Source organism: Macrobrachium nipponense, chromosome 5, assembly GCF_015104395.2.
Source record: "Macrobrachium nipponense isolate FS-2020 chromosome 5, ASM1510439v2, whole genome shotgun sequence".
Taxonomy (NCBI): domain Eukaryota; kingdom Metazoa; phylum Arthropoda; class Malacostraca; order Decapoda; family Palaemonidae; genus Macrobrachium; species Macrobrachium nipponense.
Window position 1 is genome coordinate 13,224,970 of NC_061107.1, and position 22,500 is coordinate 13,247,469.

At 34.4% G+C, this 22,500-nt stretch overlaps 1 protein-coding gene across 5 annotated transcripts in view; it reads right to left on the reverse strand.

Annotated features, from left to right (window-relative positions):
* Positions 1 to 22,500, reverse strand: part of LOC135215210 (Ig-like and fibronectin type-III domain-containing protein 1) — a 485,867-nt gene that overhangs the window by 291,366 nt on the left and 172,001 nt on the right. Inside the window, exon 1 of one of the 5 annotated variants that reach the window (XM_064249704.1) lies at positions 2,376 to 2,654. The exons of the other annotated variants lie outside the window; for them this stretch is intronic. The gene's annotated coding sequence lies outside the window, so the exon portion shown is untranslated. Of the gene's footprint in view, positions 1 to 2,375; positions 2,655 to 22,500 lie in introns of those variants that run through there. 5 annotated transcript variants of the gene reach the window in all.

The following is a 22,500-nucleotide window of genomic DNA, read 5'->3' on the forward strand; positions in this document are numbered from 1 at the left end:
TGATTCACAACAATACTAAAATATACTCGGATAATCTGATATACCAAGCCCCACACGTACATAAATACATAAATACACACACACATATATATACACACAGCAGTAACTCCTATACAAATACATAACACATAAAGCACATGCACGGCCTATACATTTAAAAATTTCGACGGAAGGAAGTCTAAACGACTCTTAACAATACAAAATACGCCAACAGTCACACACATCAAAAAAATAAAACTTCCAGTAAAAGTTGCAATCTGACCAAAAAAAAAAAAAAAAAAAAGGAAAAAAAACTGTCGAAGTTAGATTTTTTTCCTAAAGGTTTTAAAAGGTATACAATAGATCCACCTTTATCGGGGCGTAGAAATCTGTAGTACAAAATCCTCCTGCTCCTCTGTGCGTCATTTATCCTTTTATTTTATTTTTAACCCTATGTCTTTTTCCTCCCTCCCCCCAAACCCTTTTTTTCTGTTCGGAAGAGGATACGAGTAAATATCCTCCAATTTTTTTCTTCTTTAAAGATCACCCAAATCTTCTCTCAGGCTCGCACAGAAAAGTACCCAAATCCAATTTATCCAATATAGCACTTAAACAAAAATAGAAAGGCTTTTTAATTTTCCTAATTAAAGGAACACTTTTTTTTCAACCTTTCAGGTAGCAGAAACCTTTTATGGGTCCATCGAGAGGTTGGGGAAATACACTTTAATTTTTCTAAGGGAATCAATAACGTTTTCGGTTTATGCTCTTATTGGGAGAATTCTGTCATAAAGAGTATGTATACTATATAAACAGACACTGCCATATGCAGATATATAAAAAAATTTCACAAACTATTTTCTTAAAGAAACGTATTTAGCAACAAGTTTTTAAAAGAGAAACTTTTTAGCAACAAAAGTTTTTCAAAAAGAAAAACGTTTTTAGCAACAAAAGTTTTCAAAAAGAAACGTTTTTAACAAGTTTTTCAAAAAAGAAAATGTTTTTATCAACAAAAGCTTTTTTAAAAATGAAACTTTTTGGCAACAAGTTTTTCAAAAAAGAAACGTTTTTAGCAACAAAAGTTTCTCAAAAAACAAACATATTTAGAAACTTTTTTAACAAGATGCGTTTTTCAGAAAGTAAAGTTTGTTTTTCAGAAAGAAACGATTTAAAACAAATTATAAAAAGATTCGTTTTTCAAAAAGAAACGTTTTCAGAAAGAAACGTTTTAGCAACAAAATTTTTTTTCAAAAAAGAAACATTTTTAGCAAAACAAGTTTTTCAAAACAGAAACGTTTTTAACAAGAAACGTTTTTCAAATAGAAAAGTTTTCAGAAAGAAACGATTTTTTAAAAATTATAAAAAGATTGTGTTTTTTTTATAAAGAAACGTTTTTAGCAACAAAAGTTTTTCAATAGAGAAAAGTTTTTAGCAGCAATTGTTTTTTCAATATGGAAAAGCTCTTAACAAGAAACGTTTTTCAGAAAGAAAAGATTTTAAAAAAATATATAAAATGATTTGTTTTTCATAAAAAAAAACTTTTTAACAAGAAACCTTTTTATATACAAAGAAACGTTTTAGCAACACAAGTTTTTCAAAATAGAAACGTTTTTCCAGAACGAAGTTTTTCAGAAAGAAACAATTTTTAAAAACATTATAAAACGATTTGTTTTTCATAAAGAAACGTCTTTAACAAGATAATTTTTTTTATAACGAAACGTTTTTAACAACAAATGTTTTTTCAGAGAGAAGCGTTTTTAGCAAAAAAAAGTTTTCAACAAGAAATGTTTTTCAAAAAGAAACTATTTAAAAATTATAAAAAAATATTTTTTATAAAGACAAGTTTTTCAAAAAGAAACGTTTTTAGCAACAAATGTTTCTTAATAGGAAAAGATTTTCAAAAAAAGAAACGTTTTTAACAAAAAACGTGTTTCACAAAAAGTTTTTAACAAGAAAAGTTCAGAAAAAAGTTTTTAGCAAGAACACGTTTTAAAAAGAAACGATTTTATCAACAAAAACGATAAAAAAAGAAATATTTTTCATAAAGAAACGTTTATGGCAAGAAAAGCTTTTCAAATAGAAACGTTTTTATCACGAAAAGTTATCAGACAGGCAAGTTTTTTTTTCAGGAAAATTTTTAAGCAAGAAAAGCTTTTCAAAAAAGAAACGACCTTAACTAAAATTATTAGAAAGAAAAGCTTTTCAAATAGAAACGTTTTTATCAAGAAATGTTTTTTTCAGACATAAACGTTTGTAACAAGAAAGGTTACTGGAAAGGAAAGCCTTCCAAAAAGAAAAATTTTTCCCCCTAGAACAGGCAAAAAAAAAGAAAGAAAAAAAAAACCACTGTCAAATTCACTGAGAGGCCCATCGATTTTCCCTCCTCACAATGTTCTCACCTTTCCAGCTTTCCAGGAGGCTTCTTCCAGAAATCCAGCGCGCATTACCAAAATCCTTCGCACGTTACCGAGTCTCTCTTTGGTATGGAAAAATAGCCTCGCATATCAAAATGGTTTATTCGGAGATCTCTGGACCTGGAGGCTTCTCGTAGTCTTCAGAAAGTTTTTCCAAAAAAATTCACTATTCTTCTACAACGATCGAGACTTCATTGGAGGGCTTTGAATTTAACGCAGGATGGTTTCAGAAACGTACAACCAAATTCCACACCACGCCAGACCTGCCTATCTCTACACACACACACACACACACTAAATGAGGCGGCTACTAACTCCTTGCCAAAGCCCAAAGCGTGTGTCAACACCCAGTAACTAAGATCCAGCTAACCTCAAGCGTATAACAGGGTGTGTGTGTGTGTGTGTGTGTGTGTGATACCCCCACCATCCTCTTCAACCCTAAGCCTCTCATTTCTCTCTTTTTTTTTCGTCAAAATTGGCACTGTGTCTTATCGATCCTACTGGAGGACCTCGTATCCTACTAACTTTTACGCGGAAGACTAACCTCCAAGGACGTACTAAGGGAGGAGGAGGAGGAGGAGAATGAAAAGAAGGAGAAGAAGAACTAACAGGAGGAGGAGGAGGAGGAGGACGTGAAGTTTGCGGAGGTGCACCGGATTGGGCGTGTTTTGTTGGCAGTCATTTTCCCGCCAAGATCTCTTTTTATTTGCTCCCGCCGAGCTCCGCGGATTATGCGTTCAGTAAGCTACCTACCTACCTTTGCTTGGTGGATTTTTATGTACCCAAGCAGCAAACAGGACGAAAATCCACATTTCTTTTTTTTTTTTAATATCTCTCTCTCTCTCTCTCTCTCTCTCTCTCTCTCTCTCTCTCTCTCTCAGACAAATGTCACTCTATCCCAATCTACCTTGGACGGGCGCGTTTCATTGAGGTTATCAAGTTGTGTTATATTCAAATCTTGCCTTCGGGTTCGACTCTTTTAATTCCGAATTGCTCTACCTGAAAACAAGGATTTTGAACGAAATCACAGTGTGGAAGGGGTTAAACAAGAACGACGGGGAGCGGGGTCTAATTACAGTGTTTTATAACTGTGAAAAAGGAAAAAAAAGTAAAGTTTCTTAACAATTAGCGAAGGAATGAGCTGAATTCAAGGTAACGTCCTCCAAGATTCACAGAACAACGAAGCGATAAGACTTGTGTAGATCGAACTTCTGAGTCATATTATTTGTTTAGCCGTCTTGATCAATTTAACTGAATTATTTACACAGTTCTGGCTCGCGTGAGAGATCTGCAAACATTCACTATAACGTAAGACACGAAAAGATACCAAGCACTTGAGCGCTTTCACATACACACACGCATACGCACATACAAAATATAATATACATGTATTCATTCATACATGCACACACAAATATATATAAGTGAAGAATTGTGGTGTGTGTTATATATGTAAACACATGTGCATCAGTGGTGACGTGGATGGGATTTCACCTCAAATAATAATACTAAAGGACCATCATTTGCTATAACACAGGTAAGAGTGAAGAAATGCATTATGTGCTGTGTGATATATATATATATATATATATATATATATATATATATAATATAATATTATATATATGTATATATATATATATATATATGTATAATATATATATATATATATATATATATCAACAGTTAGCCAGATCCTCCCGTCTTAAATTACAACAATTGCACCACACGAAATATCCAGCAGAAATTGCTGGCTTAAACGTCCCTAATATCAATACACTAATTTCAACCGCTGGCCGGTCCAAATCAAAGAGAGAGAGAGGAGTAGAGAGAGAGAGAGAGAGAGAGAAATGACTGCTAACCTTCAAAAAAAATTATATACATATATATACACACACACACACACACACACACACACACACACATATATAATATATATATAATATATATATATATATATATATATATATATAATATATATATATATATATATATATATTACAAACCAGGACCTCATTGAAACTTGATGAATATCCAGCAGGGATATTCATTCAAGAAAAGTTATGAGTTATCTTGGCCACAAAACGGATACTTGACAATGAGGCCGGTTTGCTCTAGAAAGCTTGTAACTTTTCTAGAATATATATCTCCGGCTAGATACCATACGGTATCAACGATGCGGGTTCCTGTTAGGTAATTGTATTAATGCACAAAACAAATTGTGTAAGTGATAAAGTTAATATATATATATATATATATATATATATATATATATATATATATATATATATATATATATATATATATATATGTGCCCTGTGTGTGTGTGTGTGTGTGTGTATTTATATATTTATATATAATATATAATACATATTATATATAATATATATATATATATATATATATATATATATATATATATATATATATATACATATATATATATCCTACAGTCATTCCTTTCTCAGTCTTCACCTTGTAAAGATTAATATTCTTCATGTATTTTTAACTTTCGTCAATTTTAATGTCACCTTGTAAATAATTTTAGTTTCCTTAGTTCTGTATTTCTTCATAACTAGTTTTTACGAGTAACTTTATTTTTTTGTATATATATTCCTTTCGAATTAGCAATTAAACTGTAATTATCTAATTTAAAAATTTAATTATCTTTATATTACTGATGATGTGTCAGGGTGGCACGAAACGTTTCTTAATAAACTCTTATTGATCTTCTTGGATATTCGCACCTTTTGATATATATATATATTAAGAGAGAGAGAGAGAGAGAGAGAGAGAGAGAGAGAGAGAGAGAGAGAGATCCTTAGGATTATCGCAGTTCTAAAAAATGCTTTCATTTTAAGCTGCCTCGATAATTGACAACTTGATTAAGTACTCCGTCAGGGAGAGAGAGAGAGAGAGGACGCGTGTGCGCAAAACACTAACCACAAAAAACAAGTACAATAAAGATTCTTGTGGGTGTTTGTTAACCACGATGGTAAAAAGAATGATAAATAATCAGGAACACAGCAGCTTTTAAAAGCTAATATATATACTTGTATATAAATTTACAGTCGAGGTTACTCTCTCTCTCTCTCTCTCTCTCTCTCTCTCTCTCTCTCTCTCTCTCTCTCTCTCTCTCTACTGACAGAGTACTCAGTTTCCTTGGCTCTCTCTCTCTTTCGCTGTGGTTTTCCGTGTTTGTAAATAGAGCAAAAATGTTGTCAATGTCAAACAATTCTTCTATTTCTCTCACATCAACAAAAACAGCATTTTCACATCAGCACTTATATATATGACTGGTAAAAAAATGTTGTTACAACAGAATTCCATCTAATAAAAGGAGCCCATAAAAACGCCAAAATACAGTACTTCCTTTCTATATTTTGGTGTTTTTGTGGCTCCCTTTATTTCATATATATATATATAAATATATATATATATATATATATATATATATATATATATAAAAGCAATTGTCTGTTTGTGGATTTGTGTGGGTGTATTCGAAGGTTGTCTCTTTTCACAAATGTTGTCCTGTTCCTGATATAAACAGCTTTTCGTAAGTCCATTTCTAATTATACACGTCACTAAAGTCACCCACACCAATCAATCAGACCAAACAAAAACCAATTAACAATCTAACCGTCTTGCCTGTTGCGTCAAAATATTGTACCTCAGTCTGTCCCCTAAAAATCCATTTATCATGATTTGTCTGAGAATATTTCCTTTACCAATCTGCACCACTAATCCCTTTTCGGAGAGCGACTTCTTGTCCAATCGCGCAGTCTGATTCGTCGTAATTAATGAAAGATCATAAAACCGCTCCGGGCGCGAATTATTATATTCGCATTTGCAAGCAATCTCATATCAGCAATTAACGGTTCGTCATCGATATGAAGGCAAACCCATTCTCCCATCTCTCCGTAACTTTTTTTTTTTAATCGAAATATTCCCATCTATTAATCACACATTAATCTCGGAATGACTTCCCTTCTTATCAATCACGGAGGGGGAGGGGGGAGGGGGAGGGGGGTTGGAAATCACCCTTCATCATCGTCAATCTAAGTCGTCCATCACCTCCAATAAATGAAGTTTTCTTCAGAAAAAGCAGACTGTCATCTAACTCTAACGGGAACTCCCCTCCCAACTCCGTTCCATTCATTCCCTCCCGGGGACATACACCCAGGTCACCCTTCCTCCTCCTCCTCCTCCGCCATCATCATCCATTACCGAAAGTAAGTCGTACCTTTCATTCAATTAACCTCCGACAATGGCAGGTGCATTAATCACGAGTTAGATATTCTTTCTGGAACTTTCTTGACGAATTTCCAGAGCAATCGAGAATCCTCTGTGTGACCCAGAAGAGAAGACGCTTTCATTTTTGTTGTTGTGAGTCTGGGGTGTGGGATAGCTACACACACACACACACACACACACACACACACACACACATATATATATAATCACCTATAGACTAATATTATATTATGATATATATATATATCATAATAAATATATATATTGTATATATAATATATATATATAATTATAAATAATATAATATATATTATATATATATATCGATATTATATACGAGTTTTTGTGGCCTACGGGTGTTCGTTTTGGTTATGACACTCGTGTCCCGTCATAGTGGTGGCTCGGATTCATCCTCCTCGAGGGATCCATAATTCTTTAACCCCCTTGGTGACTGGACCTGTGAATAGATATACACACACATATGTGTAGATATATATATATATATATATATACATAATAATAAGTAAACTGATGTTAAATTAACCGGTACCTTTAATTACTTTCATTATATAAGAAAAAGTTATATAAAACAAAGAACTGCACTTCAGACAAAGGTGACAAAGAACATTCTTTGACAAATTCAAGCCACTGAAATAATATTAATATCAATGAGAGAAACCAAATAAAATTCAATATGCGATATATGAAAAGGATCTGACGCTGTAGCGTTTTATTTTTTTATTACAATAAGATAAACGTATTATTCATAAACATACGCCGATACATCAAAGGTAAGCGATGGAAATGAATAACGCGAATGAGAAATGAATGAGAGATGAATAACGAACACGTATAACTCTGCGGTTAAATTGATCCCATTTAATCGCTGGCTATTAAAATCATTTTATAACCTCCGTCGGTTTAAGGATAAAGTGCACTGATTACGGAATGGAATTTGTAAGAAGAAAATAATAATAATAATAATAAAATAATAATAATAATAATAATAATAATAATAATAATAATAATAATAATAATATGCTGGAAACAGACCTCTTTTTCAAACATGATTTTATTAAATGTAACGGCGGAATTTACAGAATTTATTTTATACAGAATTCTCTCAATTCTTCTCATGACTTGCAGAAGAATTGGGAGAATTCTGTAAAAAATAAATTCAGTAAATGCGTTAAAAATAATGTAACGACGAATAACTGGTAATTCCAGAGAATAAAAGAAAGGGCAATCGTAAAAAAAAAGGGGGCGAAAACTGGAACAGAAAACTGGATGGTGAAATGTGACAAGTAAACATTGGAGATGAAAAATGACAGGAAACGACAAATAGAAAAAAAAAAACTAACACAAACAGAAAATTAAAATAAATGAAATATTAAAGAAAAATCGGCGACAAATGAAAAACGGGAAACGAAAAGATAAGAAAAACACAAACAGACAATTAAAATTTAACGAATGAAGAGTTAAATAAAAAAAAAAAAAAATAACAACCCAAAACTGACAAAAAAAGCAAAAGCGACGAACGAACCTTGACAAATGAGTCACAGAGTGACGAAAAAAACGACAAAAATGACAAATGACAAACGCCCCGAAGGAATGAGGCTGAGGACGCGACGCTCTAGGCCGCTGACTGATGATGAGGTCTTCCTCCTGACGGAGAGAGAGAGAGAGAGAGAGAGAGACGCATAAGAACCTTATTAATGATGTGTTCTCTCCGGAGACAATAAATCGATCAGAGACTGACGTAACCTATTCGTCTTCATCAGGATTACATTCTCATTCTCCTTTTTAATTTGGTATTTTATGGTTTGGGATTTGGGTGTAATTCATTTGTCGTGATGGGATTTTTTTTTTAGGTATATGTTCCTTTAATCTTATCTTACTATTTCATGATTGGTTTTCTTAATATTTTTGTTTCGGTAAATGATTCTGAGGACTGATTTCCTTCATATTTTCCTTTCGGTGAAATGATTCTGAGGCCTGATTTTCTTAATAATTTTCCTTCGGCGAAATGATTCTGAGGACTGATTTTCTTAATAATTTTCCTTCGGTGAAATGATTCTGAGGACTGATTTTCTTAATAATTTTCCTTCGGTAAAATGATTCTGAGGACTGATTTTCTTAATAATTTTCTTTCAGTAAAATGATCCTGAGGACTGATTTTCTGAATAATTTTCCTTCGGCGAAATGATTCTGAGGACTGATTTTCTTAATAATTTTTCCTTCGGTGAAATGATTCTGAGAACTGATTTTCTTAATAATTTTCCTTCAGTGAAATGAGTGAGGACTGATTTTCTTAATAATTTTCCTTCGGTAAAATGAGTGAGGACTGATTTTCTTAATAATTTTCTTTCAGTAAAATGATCCTGAGGACTGATTTTCTGAATAATTTTCCTTCGGCGAAATGATTCTGAGGTAATCTGTTTATTGGGTTTGTTTAGTATTTGATTTTCACTTCATTTTGTATTTCTGAAATCATAATTTTTTGTAATTCGGGAATTACTCTTTGCGATATAAGTTCTACTTTGGCATTGTGGCTTGGGAAGACATTATTTGCCTAATAATAATAATAATAATAATAATAATAATAATAATAATAAAATGCACCATAGACAGTAATTAACAAAACGAAGTGAAATTGCCCATTTCAATGATACTTATTCTAATTGACACTTCCTTCTCTCAGTCCTTGAACTCAGCACTTACCCCTAACCCACCCTTCCGTAAAACACACACGTACACACATACACACACACACCACACACACACACACAATAGGAAGCCAGTCCGCCCACTCGTTCCCACTTCGATCACTCGTCTCCAAGCCACGAAAATATCTGGAATTGGTGCGAGTCAAATCTTATAGCTTATGAGATGACCAGGGGGGGGGTTAAGGAAGGGGGTTTAAGAAAACTGTCAAATCTGGTGGGAAAATGCAAAACTCGGCCTTCAGGAAGAGAGGGGAAGCGTGAAATTGTCATGACGAAGATAACGAGGTGACGAAAAAAAACAAAAAAAAAAAAACTAGGGATAGCATGGATTATTTTTTTGGGAATTGGATACAGAACCAGATGTATGTATGTATGTATGTAGGTATGTATGTATATATGTATGTATATATATTATATATATATATTAATATATATATATATATATATATATATATATATATATATATCGCGAATATGAGACATCACAGAAATAAAAAAAAAAAAAAAAAAAAAACAATTACAGACATATTCATCCTTTACCAAGCGAACCAAGGATGAATCCTAATGAAGATAAACTAATTCAAACCAACAAAACTTGAACCAGTATTTCCTATCAAGCGCTCAACTTCGCTCACCTTCAGAATCCTTCGCCCGGCTAACAACATGGCATCTCTTTAATCTTATCTCCCCAAGGCTTTGCAATTATAGGAAATTTGCATCAGCTTATCATATTTCAAGTCTCTCCACGTCTTCTCGTAAATCTAGTCCACCTTATGACATCATACGTATATAAAATACGTACATACATATGTATGTGTATGGAGTCTGCATTTGTATCATGACGATCATAATACAGGAGATAAAAAGGTAATTGAATAACACAGGGAGGAAAGTAATGGAAAACAGGGTAATGATACATACATATATATATATATATATATATATATATATATATATATATATGTATGTATATGCATAAATACATACATATACATACATATACCATACATACATACATACATACATGAGTGTACGTGTTTAAAAAATATCCAATGCATCTGATTCATGTAGGCATATAGGTCATAACATAGAAAAACAATTGAATAACAAGCTAACAAGCATATAATACATGATACATACGTATATATGTGTTACAAATAAACCAGAGATTTATATCATAACGATCGTAAACACAGAAAGATTAACAGTTGGGCAAACAAGCTTAAAAGATAACGAAATAACATCAGAAACGCACTGCCCTTCCTGTTCATATCATCATTGACTGGAACAATCACCAATCCGGCGTCTATCCAGAGGATTGGAATACTAATCTCCTGGTAATCAACGAGATACAGAGAAGATCGGTTTAGCAGACAAGTTGAGCTAGCGGAGATTGTATCACTCACGACCACTATTATTCTAGAAATATAATCTTAAAAGTTTAATTCCTTTGGCTGTTAAAGAGCCCATCATTTTTTCCACCTTTTCGATTGTGTTACACAAAGCAGATCCCCTAAATTTTTCGCTTGCTCGGGGGTAAGCCTACAAACTACTTTGTTGTTGTTGTTGTTCTTGTTGGGGGAGGGGGTTGGAAAGCCCTATGGAAAAGTCTAAAAAGGTCTGAAAACGGTATTTCGCGTTGAGTTAAAGACACAGGAATTTTAGGATAGGACATTTATGATTTATTTATAAGAATGAAAATTAAATAAAAATAATATGGAAGTTAAACAGTCCAGAAAAAATTATTCCTAACAAAATATAGCATATTCATTTTTATTTTCGTTGGTGAAACCAGGCTCTATTTGACCGTAGATTTTTAGCACGTTTTAAATTATTAGGTGTAATGGATTTAGTCTGTCTGTTCGATTATTTTGTGTTGCCAATTATAACTGAGAATATATGAATGCGTTCTCTTTGTGTCCTTTTTATTTGATCTTTGTTGTTAGTAAGAGTAGTACTATGACTATCAATTACAAAAGCCAATTCACATCAAGTGAAAAATCTTGCAGGCGTCCCGAGTAAGCTGGAGGTCAGATCACGCCTTTTTTCTGCCAGTTCAAAAACATAAATTTTTTTGCTTACACCTTTTTTTCCCTTTTAGAAAAGGCGACGTCATGTGGATACAGGGGATGAGGCTGCTATCCACATGTCCACTTTCCCATCACCAGCATAAGCTCACACGCATTCGCAGCTGGGTCGAGTGGTGGGAGGCAGGCCTTCGAATCAACAACAAAAACTTGCAAATAAGAGTCAAGAGCTCTACCAATAAGCTACTTATTTGTCTTCATTTGTATCATCATCAGATTCATGTGAATATTCAGCAACGGGACCAACGGCTTTACGTGATTTCCGAAACACGTCGAGATTGAACTTCTACCATCAGAAATACACATCTCTCACACCTCAATGGAATGCCCGAGAATCGAGCTTGCGGCCACAGAGGTAGCACGCCAACACCAAACCAATCACGCCACTGAGGCGCTGATTTCCAATAAATTTATCAATCTCCATGCTAAGGACGCCCTCGACGGATATAGTATGTAGACAGGCAGCCAAGGACTCGAGACGTACCAGAAGGGGATGGCCATTCGTGATAATATTCAAGAAAACGCCCTTTACCAAAGTCTACGATACTAAAGTACATCGTCTGCTACAGGAATAAGAAGATGAGGGACGTCATTATGAAGAACAGTCCCACTTGCCAAAGTCGAAGACATCCTCACTAATCAGTACATCGGAATGATCAAAATGCGCGCCTTAAAGGAGATCTGTGCCCCGTCCAGGAAGGGGCTATTCATCTCCACCATATTAGAAAACAAGGAAGTACTCGGCGGTTTTAAAAGCAGATGGAAGTGCCAAGATTCAACTAGAGTAAATATATTGGAGCCCTTGTTAATACACCAAAAGCCTACCCTTATTACCACGCTTCTAAAAGGAACCTCATCGCCCACCCAAGAATCAGACATTGCAAGAAACGTTGGTAATTTCATCGTGGCAATAAGCAACGATCTCCCGCGGCCCCAGTGCTACAACGGAAATACAACGTACACAAAATAGCAACCCTACTTCCATCACGTAATCCGTTACGTCCCAAGCCAGTACGTTAAAGAATATCTGTGTTATCACATCCCTTAAAGACCTAAAGACCAATCATAATTAAGACGAAAATGTTTAATCCATTCAGTGCTCTCTCTTCTCTCTCTCTCTCTCTCTCTCTCTCTACTCTCTCTCTCTCTCTATATATATATATATATATATATATATATATATATATATATATATATATATATATATATATATATATATAAATTTAACGTAATTGTCAGCTTTCTTTAATTGCATGGAAAATCCTCGAGGTTAAGGTGAAACGTAAGCTATGGAATTTATAGTAAACGAAATAAAAAAAATGTTTGGTCTTTGCTCTTCTTTGAGGAAGATTTCTTGTCACTAATGCCCGATGGAGAAATTCTCTTTAGTCTTACTGCAACCCCGCAACGCCCCCCAAAAAAGTAATATTAAAAATAGTTTTGGATTAGGTGAATTTCAAATAATAAAAATTTCAAATAAACAAAGTGATAACATGAGTTACTGTTTGTTTGTATGGTGCTTTTACATTGCATGGAACCAGTGATTATTCAGTAACTTGACCAACGGCTTTACGTGACTTCCGAACCACGTCGAGAGTGAACTTCTGTCACCAGAAATACACACCTCTCACTCCTCAATGGAATGGCCGAGAACCGAACCTGCGACCACCGAGGTGTGAAGCTAATACCATACCAACCACGCCGCTGAGGCGCTAACATGAGTTATTAGATCTATGTGACGACACCAACTATAGCACAAATACACTTGGATGTCGTATAGACTCTGATGGGGATTTACAACGTTCTATGCATTTATAATTATAAGTACATCAATGTCCTCACAACAGGGAAAATAAATCTGGTAAAAGGCGCATAAATTTCCTAAACATAATTATAAAATCTAAGCCTGCATGAAAGCAAGCACTTCTCCCCTGCCTTGACTGACTCTCTCTCTCTCTCTCTCTCTCTCTCTCTCTCTCTCTCTCTCTCTCTCTCTCTCTCTCTCTCATCATAAATCTCCAGATCTGATGACCCAGCTCGGAAAGGCGATGGCCAAAAAAAACCCAAGTCCACCATTAAAAATTCACCAACTGATCCCGACTACATTTCCCAGAAATGCTGCCATAAACACCATTAATCTTCGCTGGGTATTGTATACAGAACATAAATCTTCTCTGTGTACGTAAAATGTGCATTGCATATATTCAGGCTCATCCCGTCAACCGGGAAAAAGGCCGAAAACCAGCGAGTTCCCAAATGCAAAAGGAAAGAAAAAAAGGAAAAAAAATTTATATGCATTAAAAATAGAAAATGAATGAATTATTCACGAAGATTAGTTGCAAGCTTACGCTGGTTTCGAAAACATGTATAGTTATTTTCCATGCAAGTATCAATCCATGGTATATTAGGGGAATATACATGTGTTCCAAAATACGAACACAAACATATATATATAATATATATATATATATATATATATATATCATATATATATATATATATATATCTATATATATATATATATATAACTGCCTAACAATTAAAATACTTACTAATGGTTTTTATAATTTCTAACGACTAAATCCTTTTTTTTTTCTTTGGGAGTAAAGCAGGTTTGGCACAATGGGGCAGTTTAGTACCTTCAGCAGTGACGTTAACCATTAGTACCTTAAGTAGTTAGGTACAACTGGCGGTTGGGAGAGTCGGCTTCCATTCCAAGCGGTCATCAAAAAAGGGTGTGGGAGCATTAAATTCATTTCAAAAGACAGGTGAGTAAGACGAGTATATACATACATTCATAATACACACATACAGATACACACACAATACTAATATACATATATATATATATATATATAATATATATATATATATATATATATATAATATATATATATATATATATAATAGTGTGTGTGTGCATGTTATTCTCTCTCTCTCTCTCTCTCTCTCTCTCTCTCTCTCTCTCTCTCCTCCTCTTCCCATCCAGAATACACGCGTATGATGAAGTACAGTTCAAGAAGGCCGTCTTTCTAAGCCGGAGCAACATAGCAGCAGCTGGGCGGCGGCGGGGGTTAGGTGGGGGGAACGGGGGGAACTCTTCCCCCCCCCTTACGCCGGCCCCCTTTGCAAATATTGACGGAATGTGCCTTAGTTGACGCAGCAGATGAAGTGCAGACTTTCCTTAAAGACTTCACTAATTAGTTTTCGAGCTGCTTGACTGGGGGGCGTTTCGCCCGTTCATTCTTAATTTATTATTTTTTTTATTGTTATTATCATTATACTCATTTGTTCTATTTTATTTGATTTCGTTTAAGCTTTTATTTTATTTTTTTCATTTAATCGCTTGCCTTATTGTTACTTCATCTTTTTTATTATTATTATTATCATATATTTGTTTTATTTTCATTTGATTTCGCATCAATCACGAAGACATTTACGAGAAAAGAATTGTAGCACAGAAAATAGGAAAACAGAAGCAAGACACAATAATGGATAAAATTAAGAGGGGGAAAAAGTTAATGCAATCTACGAAAACAAGTCAGAAGAAATTTCATTTATAGATCAAATTTCTTCTTAAAGAATAAGAAAGATATTTCAATTAACCGATTTTTAAAGGCACGGGAAAATAAAATAAATAAGTAAAAAAAAAAGTAAATAAAATAAATAAAATAAAATAAATCAATAAACGAGTAATTAAATAAATAATTAAATAAATAAATAAATTACAGGACAGAACTGACTAATCGATGGAGATTTAAAATCTAACATGGCCGGCGTTCGTCCTATCTAGACAAAAGGCAGACAAAGTAAAACAAAGTGCTTGCTTGCTTGCTTCTTAATCATCCGGTTGCATCCTGCAGTCCCTTGATCTCTTCTTCATTAAAACAAGAAGCTGCTCGGTATTTTAAAATTCAAGGAGATAAGACACGCAGCTTTTTCCAGTTATATGTTCTTCTCTTAAAAATAAGTATATCTTAATTCAACCACACCACTGAGCTGATTAGAAGGATTAGATATTTTTTACGTGGCTAGGAACCAACTGGTTACTTAGCAACGGGACCTGCAGCTTATTGTGGAATCCGAACCACATCATATCGAGAAATGAATCTCTCATCACCAGAAATACATTCCTCTAGTTCCACATTGGCAGAGCGGAGAATCGAACTTCGGACTACCGAATCGGTAGGCAAGCATGTAACCCACTCGTATAACGAGTTCTTCTCTTCAACCGAATTAAAGGATAAACTGTCCTTGACTTTGTAGAGTATAAATGTCCTAATTTGTAGACTGTAATAATCATAACAGTTATAATAGAAAGAACCGTTGCCTTATTTTGAAACTGTTGAAATAATAATAATAACAATAATAATAATAATAGAAAACTGGAAAAGTTATATGCCGCAGAAGCTCCAGGACTCATGCAGAAGGGTGTGCTCCTAGAAACAGCGGCCATAGTAAGAAAAGATGAAGGACTCCTAAGGAAGTAGGATGCAACCCAGAACCACACATTATAAAAATCACGCAGTCGAATAGGATGACTGTGATAGAAACAAAATATAATAATAATAGAAAGCACAGTTAAATTATGTGATTATATTTTATGGCTGATTTTCTCCTCTGGTAATATGTCTAAAATGAACAAGATAACACTTATATTACTGAGTATATAAATTCTCTGTTCATTAAACAGAATTTGTTAGAAGTGCAAACACTTTAATTTCCCATACATACATGAATTAAATAAAAAAAGTATAACGCATTCCTACATACATACATACATACATACATACATCAACCTCTCATTACGGTACAGAGAGTAAGTATACCCTCCAGGCGTCGCAGAAAAACCCAGAAACACAGAGGGTGCGTGCATGCGAGGAAAAGGCGAACGAAAATGAACAACAGGGACGCATGCATGAACGTTCCGCCTGACATTCCGACAGCCGTCAGGAAAAAAAAAAAAAAAAAAAAAAAAAAAACAGCGAGATGAGAAGGGGGGCGGAAAAGCGCTGTCTGCTGTCTATCGGGAACACAACTGAAATCCCCCGTAACAGTTTTCTCAATAAACCTGTCCACACGCTGAAGGAGATGGACGTATAGCCTCGACACCCGGAACTGACAGAGAGACAGATTAATGGACGGAGAGGAGACCCACGGAGAGCGTTTTGTTTCGAAGTGTCATGGATACGTCTGCGTCGGTTCGGGTTGAAGATATGAAGGAATTCGACCGAAAAAATGGTTTCAGCTTAAGGCGAATACCACAGTGTTCCGTTTAAGTGACTGAGAAGGAGATGATATGAAGGAATTTGTTTGTTTGTTTGGTGTTTTTACGTTGCATGGAACCAGTGGTTATTCAGCGACGGGACCAACGGCTTTACGTGACTTCCGAACCACGTCGAGAGTGAACTTCTATCACCAGAAATACACATCTCTAACACCTCACTGGATTGCCAGAGAATCGAACTCGCGGCCATCGAGGTGGCAGGCGAAGACCATACCAACCACGCCACTGAGGCGCTGATATGAAGGAATTCGATTGAAAAATGGTTTCAGCTTAAGGTGAATATGACAAGGATTCCAGTTAAGTGACTGAGAAGGAGAAGATATGAAGGAATTCATTGGCTTGGAATGGATTGGATCATATAATTTAGGCCAAAGGCCAAGCGCTAGAACCTACGTGGTCATTCAGTGCTGAAATGGAAATTGACAGTAAAAGGTTTGGAAGGTGTAACAGGAGGAAAAACTCGCAGTTGAACTATGAATCAAGTGTTAGGAGAGGGTGGAAAGTAAGATGGAGAAAGAGAATATGAAAGGAGGTACCGTAAAAAGAACGAAAGTAGTTGCAGCTACGGGTCGAAGGCAAGCTACAAAGAACCTTAAGTAAAGCCTACAGTGCACCTCATGAGGTCCACTGACGGCACTATCCCCTTACGGGGGAATTTGATTGAAAAAGTGGCTTTAGCTTAAGGCGAATAGGACAGTCTACCGGTTAAGTCACTCAGGAGAGGAAATAAAAAATAAGGTATAGTGAAGAAGTAACTAATTGACAACTGCTTTTGTTAAGATATCTTAAGGACTGAGTGTACCTCAGCTTGTGCAAGATAGAATAAAGCCCGTCGTCCATTCCAGTGACTGGGAATAAGTAGAAATTAGGGCAAATGAAACGGTAAAATATGAATAACATCCAAGTGTTATCTCGATGATACAATTTCATAACCTCAGAGGTATGACTTAGTTTTTCGAAATATAAGTATAAAACACTGAACACAGGAGAAAAATTAAAATATAGGGCGGACCCATCTGTTTTCAAAACATCTACGACTTTGTGCAAAAGGAAACAACATACAATTCAATTAAGGTCTGCAACATGCACATTCAAAAGGCGAGACATGTAATTGAAAGCTTAAAAGGCAGACGGCACGGAAATGAAAGGTGGCCAGACACGAAGGATCATCAAGAGTTGTGAATTGTTTTCTCCTCTCTCTCTCTCTCTCTCTCTCTCTCTCTCTCTCTCTCTCTCTCTCTCTCTCATATATATATATATATATATATATATATATAGTATAAATATATATATATATATATATATATATATATATTTGTATATTTATAAATACACATCTATATACATATCACTAATAGTAAATACCTTATATATATATATATATATATATATATATATATATATATATATATATGTGTGTGTTGTGTGTGTGTGTGTGTGTGTGTGTGTGTGTGTGTGTGTATTAGAGAGAGAGAGAGAGACGAGAGAGAGAGAGAGAGAGAGCGTGTTAATGTGTACGGTTGCAAATGGCCACCATCAAAATGAATAAGACTACACCGACGCAAATGGAATTTGTGAGACACATAAACCCACGTTCCTGAGCTGAAGGCTCTCAGGTTCTAAAAGGCGCTCCTCTAACAAAAAAAAAAAAAAAGAAGAGGAGAGAGAAATAAAAGCAAAGTAAAAAAAAAAGCAGAATAAAAGAAAAAAAAAAAAACAACATTCCATGGCGAAAATATCAGGTCAGAAACATCCAAGTTCCTACTTGTAAAGTAGGACGAAGTCACTGATGGAACATAAAAGTGAGGATTTTTATTACTTGAATATGAGACATCTACTTGAGTATAGTAAAAGGGAAATTAAACTTATGGATTGTAGAGCTTTTCTGTTTATTTAAAAAGGCAGGAAAAAGAGGTGATTGAGCACACACATACACATTATATATACAAATAAATATATATATATATATATATATATATATAGATATATATATATTGATATATATATATATATATATATATGTACAGACGGCCAACAAAGAATTGGCGTAGTTTCTTAATTCATTGTTCGTTATGGAAATATTGCCATATGCAGGTGCCAGAATAGTACTTAACAATAAATAAAATTTCCTTTCAAAGGTGCTATACTTGAAATAAATGACATTAGAACTGAGTAGACTTTATTCAAACGTATGAAAGATAATTATTTTGCAAAGTAAGGAAAATATATACCGATGGGTCCACCGTCCACGATTCTAATTTTATTTTCAACTCTAGCTTCGTAACAGCATTCCGAAGATTTTGAAGTTGGCTTTGCTGCCGCTCGAGTCTTGACTCAACATAAGCGTACTGCACTGAAGTGTTGTCATTTCGTCTCCTAGAGCCGATAAATAAATACATCAAGGCGTTAACATTCTTTGAAAACGATGTTTAGTTAAACTAATTTTGTCCTTTGATCAATAAAATAATTTGCATGACACGTTTAGTGGGCCTAAATTGGACTTCTGATTTTCCCACATGATAAGCCTAGGTCTATTTTCAGCAGCATACTCTCTCGGATACGTAATATTAATGAATATTTAAATCGACAATATATATATATATATATATATAAATCTGCTTTATTTGACCTTTTCGTTATTCCCTTTATTCTTGTTTTTTATTAGCCATGTTCGCCTTTCTTCTTATCCTTTTTAATAATTGCCTTAACATAATTAACTCAGACCTAGCTATTCAAAGTCAAAAAGCAATTATAAAAAAATCAAAACGAATATAATTCTTTCTTATTTTTATCGAATTCCTTGCATATCATCCTGTTTCATTTGGACACCTTGGAAAGCTGTGGGAGTCAAAACTGACGAATACATTAACGAAAGGCTTACTTTCCTTAAAGCTTTCTTAGGATGATCTTTCTGTAGCTATTCATTTCTTTTAATAGAAATTAAATTCAAATTAGTTACATAATATAACTACTAGACCTACTTACATAAGCATATTATAAGCAGCTGAAGAATAAGAAATAGGAAAGGTGACGTTCTCGTTTAAGTCTATTTCATGTTTTTTTTTTTTTTTTTGTTTTTTTCTCTCAAGAAAAACCTACTGCTTTAATCAAGGGTTGCTCTTTGACGGCTACAGGGTGTAACACGAGGGTATGCACACATTTTGTGGAATGTGTGCAAAGTTTTCTTTGAACAGAAAATGTTTTACAAACATGTATTTTAAGGCGTCCGTTGTCGGTGCGGGGAATTTTAAAATAACCGTTATCATTAGTGATGCTTTCACGAGACCTTACCTTACAGACCTTACATCTTGTTCGGGTTGCCCCAGGTCCCTCAGTGTGAGGCACCTCTAATGTCTACCAGAGAGTTGCTAGTACATCTTCCGGTATATTTTGCATCTTCCAATCTTGGATGGTCTGGGATGACAGTTTAGATATTTGTCGAGCTTATTCTTAAACACTCTACGCTCACTCCCTGATATATTCCTCAGATGAGCTGGCAAACGCATTGAATAGACGCTGCATTTATCGATGCTGGTGCGTAGTGGATTAATGTCCTGTGTGCTTTCCTTATTTTTCCTGGTATAGTTTTGGGCACTATTAATCTACCTCTGCTTGCTCTTTCTGATATTTTTAGTTCCATGATATTTTCTGCTATTCCTTCTATCTGTTTCCATGCCTGAATTATCATGTAGCGTTCTTCTCCTTTCTAGACTATATAATTTTAAGAATTGTAGTCTTTCCCAATAGTCTAGGTCCTTAACTTCTTATATTCTAGCTGTAAAGGACCTTTGTACACTCTCTATTTGTTGCAATATCCTTTTGATGATGTGTGGGTACCATATCATATTGCAATATTCAAGTGGACTACGAACATATGTTTTATAAAGCATAATCATGTGTTCAGCTTTTCTTGTTTTGAAGTGCCGTAACAACATTCCCATTTTTGCTTTACATTTTGCCAACAGAGTTGCTATTTGATCATTGCATAACATGTTCCTATTCATCATCACACCAGGTCTTTAACTGCTTCCTATTATTTGTGATGGTCTCATTATTAGGTCCCTTATATGCATATAGCTTTCTTTACTCTGTCGTAGTGAGAAGTCGGATCTAGTCGCTGAGATGTAGAAGAGAGCGGAGCGGAGGTGGCTTATAGGAGTGATGGAAGGATTAGGCCGATGTAGTAAAGTATCTCCCAATAAAATGTATTCTTTAGGTTTTTTGAAAGAAAAAAAATGCATGCATCATTGAAACCGTGTCCCTCCCTATCCGTGGTAATCACTGGCCACGATAAAAAAAAAAGAAAAAAAAAGTAAGCTAACTGAATCTCTCATCCATCAAAGATAAGTTTGCTTATTCATTAGACAACTATCAGACTTCAAGTGTAGATTTAAAAATCTCTTCCTCTCCATCTAAAGTATTCATCAGACACCAGTCATAAGCGTAAAGCTAGTTATGATCCCTGGTTCCGCAATGTCGTGACGAGGCACTAGAATTCAAAGTTCACAAATGAATGTTGCTCAGCAACATTTTCACTACTGTATTGTCTTGCTCTCATGTGGTGCTTCGAGGTATTCCACCTCTAGCCCATGTTCTAAACTTTGCCGTCCTTTAAACAATTTTATTCATCTATGTAGATTCTCTCGGTTTATTAAGCTTTCTTGATATCTCTCCAACAGAAACTTGCACCGAATGCAGTGCAATAATTCTCGCTCATCGAAGGATGTTTCTTAGACCGATAAATGACACATTGACATTAGATACCCGTGCACATAACATCAAAAGCCAATAGAGTGAGGTCGCCTAGTTCACATTGTTAAGATATCGGTTTTTTTTTCTTTTTGTTTTTAAATTTGATAGCATTTTGTGAGATTCCAATGTTTTCTGTAAAATTTAACAAATGGAATAGTTCAACTACCTTCAACTTAATATTGAAATGATGATAATTTAAGGACTATGTTTATGTGATACTACTAGTGATAGGTGTCTCCTATCTATTTGGTAATGCATATCTATGGTTGTGATATGACGTTTTTATCACTTCGTTTCGTTCACGTCAATTTGCTATATGGAAAATAGTTTACACAATAACATAACATAATGTTCTAAAGATATCAGTGACTGTTTTTATGTCATTACACATGATTTCATCCATCTTTGAAAAGAAAAATAGATAAATAAGGCATGAATCGTGCGTCAGGCAGGTGAACGAAAAATTATGAAACTCTGCCACGAGTTTTTTGGCCGACAGTACAAATATATCAAATTATATTTATCTATATAATACATAAATCCATACACACACACACACACACACACACACACACACACACACACACATATATATATATATATATATATATATATATATATATATATATATATATTAAAACATCAGTTACAAAGTCAGGTAAACAGCCTTCTAAATATTATTGCTTTCATTACCGTTATTACAAATAACATTTTTTTACTTTTTGTTACGACTGTGCGGGTATTGCCGATGTATTTTTTATCACGTTACCTCATATATCAAGACTGTGTATATTACTGTCGCTACTCTGTATATTCCATTGACATTGCCTTGGGCTGAAATAAAATCTGTTATTATTTATTATTATTATTATCATTATTATTATTATTATTATTATTATTATTATTATATTTTCCACGCACGGAAAAGAATGTTGCAACGAATACTTTAAGAAGACCGACTGAAATTCTGACTTGACAGCATGTTAGCGCTTAACACGAGA